The sequence below is a fragment of the Triticum aestivum genome, chromosome 2B (genome assembly GCF_018294505.1).
Source record: "Triticum aestivum cultivar Chinese Spring chromosome 2B, IWGSC CS RefSeq v2.1, whole genome shotgun sequence".
Lineage (NCBI taxonomy): Eukaryota > Viridiplantae > Streptophyta > Magnoliopsida > Poales > Poaceae > Triticum > Triticum aestivum.
In genome coordinates this window covers 442,311,263-442,319,100 of record NC_057798.1, presented here as the reverse complement: position 1 = coordinate 442,319,100, position 7,838 = coordinate 442,311,263, and the positions used below count along the sequence as shown (strand labels likewise).

Sequence of the window (7,838 nt, the reverse complement as noted above, 5' to 3'; positions counted from 1 at the left end):
TTATAGCCAGGGCCTCGGCTTCGCTTCGGAAGGGCATCGGGGGCGGTCGGGGGATCCCGGATCCTTCGGGATCCGGTCGATCTCCGGCGAGGTCGGTGGCGTGGGCGAGGGGGGAAGGAGAGGGGCGGGGCCCACGGGTCAGCGAGAGGGAGAGAGGGGCGAGGGGGTCGGGTGGCCGATGCCAACGGGTTTCGGCGAGCGGGCGAGGGGGAAAGGCGAGCTGGGCTGGCTCGGCTGGCGCTGGGCTGGGCCTGGGGTGGCCTGGCTGGCGCCCCTGGGGTTTTTTTTTTTTTTTTTTTTTACTAAAACAAAAATAACACCAAATCTATAAATATTTTATATAGGGTATATATATACCCAAATGATCAGGGGAATACTCCCTTTCATTCGAACATTTTTCCAAAGGCAAAATCCAAACTTCATAAAAATCTATTTTTTTTCAAATTCAAATAAATTTCAGATTTGAATCCAAATCTTTTGGCATTGTTTCCTCTGATATTTTTGGAGTGTCATGTTTGCTCCTCTCATACTTTTGATCAAGTATTTATCAGGCATAGTTTTTTTTTTGAAATGTTTCCCACATGCCAAAGTTTGAAATTCAAATTCAAAACTCAAAATTTGAAAGAGGGTTACAAAGCACTTTCAAATGATTTTCAACTTGATTCATTATAACTTCCAACTCCTATTTCACATAATTGAAGAAGTCATCTTATCTTCCCTCATGAATATCATTGAGTTGCATAAAGCTTTGAATTTGAAATCTTCCCAAATGAAATTCAAATCTTTTTCCAAAACCCTATTCATTTAAAAATGAAGGAAGTCATGTCATCCTCACTCTAGGCTTTGGTGTTGGTATGAATTTGAATCCATTGGGATCAAAAGGCAAAAGGGGAAAGTTTTGGGAAAGTCATTTCATTCCCTCTCATTCAACTTTCAAAAGTTTCAAATTTCACTCAGTTTCACTCAATCCATCAAACCAACAATCAGACAATCAAGCATAGTTATTTATTTAATATAACATTCCAAAATTTAGAATTTTGGGATGTTACAGCTATAGAGGCTTGCGGCGGCAGAACTTCTGATCTAGGGTTATTTCTGGGGGGGGTTGTATTTATATGATTTTTTGGCATTGGCTTCACGCTAAGATGGGCCATGAGGTGCCCACTACCCACCAGTCCACCACTTTGGCACCTGGCGTGCCCTGGTGGGTAGTGGCCATCTCGTGGCTCTTCTGGTCCTCCCACGAAGCATCGGGGGTCTCTTTTGTTCCAAAAAACTGTCAAAAAAGTTTCGCTGCATTTGGACTTAATTTGATATGGATTTTTTGGAAAACCAAAAACAAGGAGAAAACAACAACTAGCACTGGGCACTAGGTCAATATATTAGTCGATAAAAATCATACAAAAGCCTTATAAAAGTGCACCAAAATCATACAAAACTATAATAAACATGGCATGAATACATCATAAATTATAGATATGTTGGAGACATATCAACATACCCAATCTTAATTCATGCTCGTCCTCGAGTAGGTAAATGATAAAAGAAATAATTCATGAAGTGTGAATGCTAGCATAGTGCATAAGTTTGATCAATGATAATTTCAATCACCTTTCCTAGCATCATAACAGCAACTCTTTCTCATAAAACTCATCATGATAAAGTAGCAATCAATTCACATGTTATGGTTCAAACAATGCATTCTCTTGAAACTTGAAGCTATATTCTTAGTCACCAAACAATTGCAATTCAACTTATTCTCAACAAAGTCTAAGTAAGAGCTCCACATACTCAATCATCATATAGTCTTCTATGATTGCTAGTACTCAAATCATATTATCAGAAAAAATGGCATCCATCAAACACAAAGAAAGATAGGGGCTTAATGTTTCGCCTCCCAACTCATTTATCATAGAGATAATTGTCAAAAATAATAACTCATAATCAGATATATTTCATTGGACATATGTGCCCAGATCTTTCCCCACCACATGATGCTTTCCAACTAGAGAATAATTGAGGTTGAAATGAGAATGGATACTATTGACTCTTGCATAAAAGTAAATACTCAAAACTAGAAGATATGCCCTTTAGAGGGAAGCATAGGTTGTCATGCGCTTTTTATTTTTGGATGTGCAATCTCTTAATGCAAAGGAACGTTATGTTATATTGCGCCTTATGATAGCAACCTTTATTATGCAGCCTATCGCTTTTATTATTTTGCCATCACAAGTTTGTCCAACGCTTATTTTCTCTTACAATAAAAGATCAAACATATTTAGGAGCAATTTTTATTGCTTTATGCACCGATGACAACTTACTTGAAGGATCTTATTCAATCCATAGGCGGTATGGTGTACACTGGGTTTAGGGCTTTCTGGATTCACAAGTAGTATCTCTACTTAGTACGAATTTTTGGCTAGCAAATGATCCTAATCAAACACCACATGTTGGAGGATCCATAACAATATAACTTCTATGCAAATATACACAACCATAACTCATTATGTTGTCTTCCTTGTCCAACTTCAACTAATTTTCCCAAGTTTCAATAATTAATGGGTATTCACAATCATAAAAGATGTCTAAGATAATATATTTGTATGTGAAAGTTCTCTTCCTTATACTAATCCTTCATGAATTGCTTGTTTGACCAATATTGTGATTGTCAAGCTTCAAAAGATTTCACTTTCTAAAACCAATGTGAAGCTACTACTAGGCATGATATGAACATATAATTTCAACTTCATGATATTCAATTCATTCAACAATTTACTTATAGGATATAAGTGAAGCACAAGAGTAAATGACAAGCTACACCAAAAAGATATAAATGAAGATCAAGCGAGTATTTAAGTAAATGGGTAGCTATTTGAGGACTCTCTCTCTCATTAAAAACTTTCAGATCTAAGTATCTATTATCTAATTAAAACGATAGGCAAACAAGCCAGCACGTGCGTCCACATAGATTAAATTATCTTGATCCTTGATTTTATGTCTTGACGGCTGAGATTAAAATATGAAAGCGTTACGTAAGAATATAATACGTGTACATATAGCAGAACATGCCACGTTGAAGTACTCCACATAGGTTCCAAAAAAAATATAGTAGAAAAAGAACTTCCCGTCGATGGATCAATGATAAGCAAAAAAAAAATTATTACTCTAACCTAAACAAATAAGGAGCCTATTATTAACAAACAAGGACAACCACCTCACGTGAGGAAAGTTCCAGATCAGGAACAAATACATGCAAATAAAACAAGTTTGACTTGCACACGGTGCATAAGTCTGATTTGCACACGGTGTTGGCGTCTGATTTGCAGCCGGTCTCAGCCACCACAATCCAAGACACCTAAAAGTATATAAATAAGTACACACGGACGCACAAGTACCCACCAAACAATTAGAAGCCAACGACCACGATGACTTGAACACATCACACGCGACTCAACGTCCAGACGAAAAAGCCACCTCCAGCCGCTTCACTCGACGCCCGACATAGTCACGCGAAAGCACGCTCAGCGCCCGACGAAGCGACGCCTGCTCCAATCTAAGTCGAAAGAATTGAAGCCAAAGCAAATCTAGCCTGAATCATCAGATTTGGTAATTGTTATTTCACAAGCTTACTTTTGATGGATAGAATCTTCATAAATACTATATCAATTGATAAATTGTTCCCTGTTAGTTTTGAAGATATAGGAATATGGCATACAAGAAGTTGAGTGACTTAACTACAAGGGGATAGAATTGGAATATTCAAGTGAAAGTAATGAGAATGTGGGATTCAGTGAATCCTACGACCGATGAGCTTATTAGCCTAGATATGATACTGATGGATGAGCAGGTCTGTTTTCTAATATATTAAATTAGAATTTTTCTATCGGATGAAGCAACTTACTAACCCTATTTGATTCTTTTAATAGGGTGAAACAATCCATGCTACTATCTACAATCCATGCTACTATCTGGAAGAATCTTATAGACACTTTTAGATCAAAGATCAATGAAAAGTCTATTTATGGATTCAACAATTTTAAGGTCGTGGAATCCACAAAATATAGGCCAGTGAGCAATGAAATTAAAATATATTTTGCATACAATACAAAGTTAAAGGAAATAAAAGGATCTTCGGAAGTTTTCCCGGAATATTACTTTGAGTTTGCTACCATGGACACACTAGAAGAAAGGGCGGAAAAAGATACACAATGCTCAGGTATGTTTATGGATGTAATTACGACCTCCAAATAATGGATATTTCTAATTTTTATATCACTATAATCTCCAAATATGCAGATGTCATTGGACTACTAACTCAAATGAAGCCAGTGGAGACAAGAATAACAAAAAGGAACCCACAACCTTCATATATCCGCAAGATTGAAATCCTAATGCCAGAGTAAGTGCATATGCATGTCTCAAATTTAACTAAACCTCCCCCATGTGGTTAGCACTAACTTCTTAGATTATATTCTTTAGGGGTGATAAAATCAGAATCACGTTGTGGGGAAAGTTTGCTTATTTTTTGACCGAGGATGTAATCGGCAGCCAAACTGTCCTTATTATCACATCAACGATGGTGCAGAGATTCAATGGTAAGTGCATAAATCTTACATGCTATTCGTATCATTTACAAATTCTAACTGAATGATTAAATAGGTTTGTGCCTAAAGTCAACGAGTGCCACAAGGATATATATAGATCTGGATATACCAGAAATACAAGAACTTCTTGATAGGTATGAAACACCACCGATTTATATTTTTTCACTCATAATTACTAAGTCAGGTTGATTAAAGGTTGTATATTCTTATTTACTTCATACATGTGCAGGAACTCAGCCGAAGAAACCTTACCAAAGATGGGCAGTATAGATAGAAGTAATCAAGGAACACTAGAAGAACAGATGTTTTATAGGAGGAGAACATTAGAAGAACTTACTGCAATGAGGCACGGAAACCAGCCAGACCAGGTAACGCATCAAAATTCCAATAAATGATATCATCAATCTCCGTGATACGCGATAAGACCTGCATGGACAATTCATTTAATATTAGTTACAATGAAACCATATTGTGCTTATATATGCCTCTTAATCCCACACCCCACCCAAATGCTAATGTTGTTTTCTTTAGGATTTTGTGTTCACTGTCATAGCTACAGTGGATCGTTTGCAAGAAAATATTCAATGGTGGTACATGTCATGTGATAAGTGCCACAAATTAGTGACCATTATTATTGCAAGAGTTGTGGTATATATCCAGAAAAGGTCACACCATGGTAAGCATATTATATTACTAAAATATGAAAAAAATGTTATATTATATTTACTCTCCACTACCAGGAATCATGTGTTAGGTACCCTGTTCGACTCCAAATTAGTGACCATACATCTACTACAAGTTGCACTTTATTTGATGAGGAGGCTACAAGATTGCTTAATACATCTGCATCTAATCTGCTGGACACACAGGATGGGAAATCGGAAGAAGCGCCAAAGATTATTCAACAATTATGTGGAAAAAGACTCATATTTAGATTCAAGCTCAATGATAATAATCTAACATTTGGCACACAAAACTATGCCGTAAAAAGAACATTTGTGCCTGATGATAGGCTTGAGATGCTCTATTTGGACAATAAAGCCGAGGAGGTAAAGCTGCATTAACTTTTTACCATTTTTAGAATTCCTTAATGGATGATGAGGTGGACACTGTGTTAATGAAGAAGCAAAACATGCCAGATAGAAAGGTGATTGTTTTTTTAACAATGTACACACTTCAGATTTTAGAGATGTGTCTAATTTTCAAAATGTTTATCTTTGCAGTCATAGAATAATAAAGTTTCATCTGGCAAACTTTCATGTGAACTGGTGCCTGTGAAAGAGGAGCCACATGACAGCAATGGGACTACATTAAATAAAGATAAGCGTCAAGACAAAATACCATCATCATCACGTGAGCTCCGCAGTGGCACTAAAAGGAGACTGAGATCTGTTGTAATATCAGATGAGTCAGAGGATGAATGCACTAAGACGAATATGCCTAAAAAAAGGGAAAAGGTGTTTGCGGGAACAAGAAACATGTTAAAGCAAAAGCCAAAAATACATTGCTTGAAGATGAAGATGAAGTACCGAAATCAAAGGTCAGGAGAAAAAGGATGTTATCCAAATAATTAGTGGATCAGTAGCTTATGAAATAAATAGTGCGACAGTCTATTTGTATCGACCAAGATAAGTAATAGTATTTGAGTGACATCAACCATGATAAGAAGGATACTTATTAGATTCAGGGTGTGGACGTTACCAATGTTCTTAGTTTAAAATAGATTGATAACTTTCTTCATGTAGTTTCCTTTATGCACATGCTATTTTAGGAAAATCTTTACGAGGCCAACGCAATAGACAAGAACATACTACAAGACCAGACTTCCGCACATTAGGATTTACTTCACAATTTGAAGAAACTATACTTTAGCAAACCTATATAACACCAGCACAATAGAAAGGAACATACCTTGCTTCATCAGTAACTTAATAGCACGACTGGATATAAGCAAATCAATGGCGTCTTGCTGGCACAAGTGAACTACTCAACAAACCTATAACAAAATTTATATCCAAGGTGACAGATTAGCACAAAGAAGGCAAGGACTTTGCAGTTTAAGAAAATAATTTACACATATGAACCAACTTGCGGTTCATAAGGCCTTTATTAAGAGAAAAGGCATAATTTCTTGCAAAGAAAAAATTAAAAATACATGGAGTACAATACTGCTATGGATAAAGTACAAGAAATAATTTTTAGTTGGCACTTACAGTTAGTAGTAGCCTGACCGCAAGAACAATGAGTTAGTATTGGCCTGACAACAAGAACAATGAGGAGGCCAGCATCTCATGGTCGTCAGCTGCTATTTGTATTCTTTAGATGTCAGATCTAATAACTCACTCAGTAGTTGACTCGGTGATTTCCCTCGCAGCCTCCTCCACTGGGCCAAACTACAACACCTCTGCCATAGACCTCTAGCTGTAAGCCAAGAAGAGGCCATCAACTTGGCCGAAACTTGAGAACGCACTGCCGGACTCAACGAGGTTGTCGAGGATCCACATCATCGAGAATGCGACGAACGCATCCATGCACCCTGCTCAACGGCAAACTGCGCCAGTACCTACACGAAAAGAAATAGGAAGGAATGAATCAGCCATAATGGTTTGGGAATCAATTTGGTGATGGCAAGCGGCCTCCGTTTCTTTTTTCCCAAAATCTAAAAAGTGGCCGTGCGCTTTTTGGTGTTTCCGAGCGGCCGCGTCTGTCACACACATGCATGCGTATTTTTTTGTCTCGTAGCGCATGTGGGTGCTGGCATTAAATATGTTCACACTAGTCTCATCAGTTAGAGAAAACAGATCCACGTACTTTTATTTCGGGATTTCAAATTCTTTTAAAGTCATATCTTTTAAACCACATGTCGGAATTCAGTTCCGTTTTCATCGTTAGATTCATCGCGACGAGATCTTTAAAACTAGATCCCGCATGGATATGTTTCGACGAATTTTTTTTGATGCCAATTTTGATGCTATATGGTGCAACTAAAGTATTGCATTGTGCAACTTTAGTACTATATCGTGCAACTTTTTTTAAAATCAGTTGGCTTGTAATTTAGTCTAGTTTGTACACACATTAATGTTTAGTTGGCTTATAATGTAGTCTAGTTGCACACACATTGATGTTTAGTTGCTAGAAGGACTAGTTGCACGTGCATATGCTCAGTTGGCTTGTAATTTAGTCTAGTTGCACATATATTGATGTTTAGTTGGCAGGACACTAGTTGCACACACA

General features: G+C 37.4%; 2 long non-coding RNA genes across 2 annotated transcripts; both read right to left on the bottom strand.

Annotated features, from left to right (window-relative positions):
* Positions 1-3,220: 3,220 nt before the first annotated feature.
* Positions 3,221-5,312, bottom strand: LOC123041355 (uncharacterized). Its single transcript, XR_006418482.1, has 2 exons — positions 4,942-5,312; positions 3,221-3,589 (listed from the first exon to the last, which is right to left on the bottom strand). It is a non-coding gene; the product is annotated as an uncharacterized lncRNA (long non-coding RNA).
* Positions 5,313-5,940: 628 nt separating this feature from the next.
* LOC123041354 (uncharacterized) lies at positions 5,941-7,121 on the bottom strand. The gene is made up of 3 exons (XR_006418481.1): positions 6,818-7,121; positions 6,516-6,600; positions 5,941-5,993 (listed from the first exon to the last, which is right to left on the bottom strand). It is a non-coding gene; the product is annotated as an uncharacterized lncRNA (long non-coding RNA).
* Between the last annotated feature and the right edge of the window lie 717 nt (positions 7,122-7,838).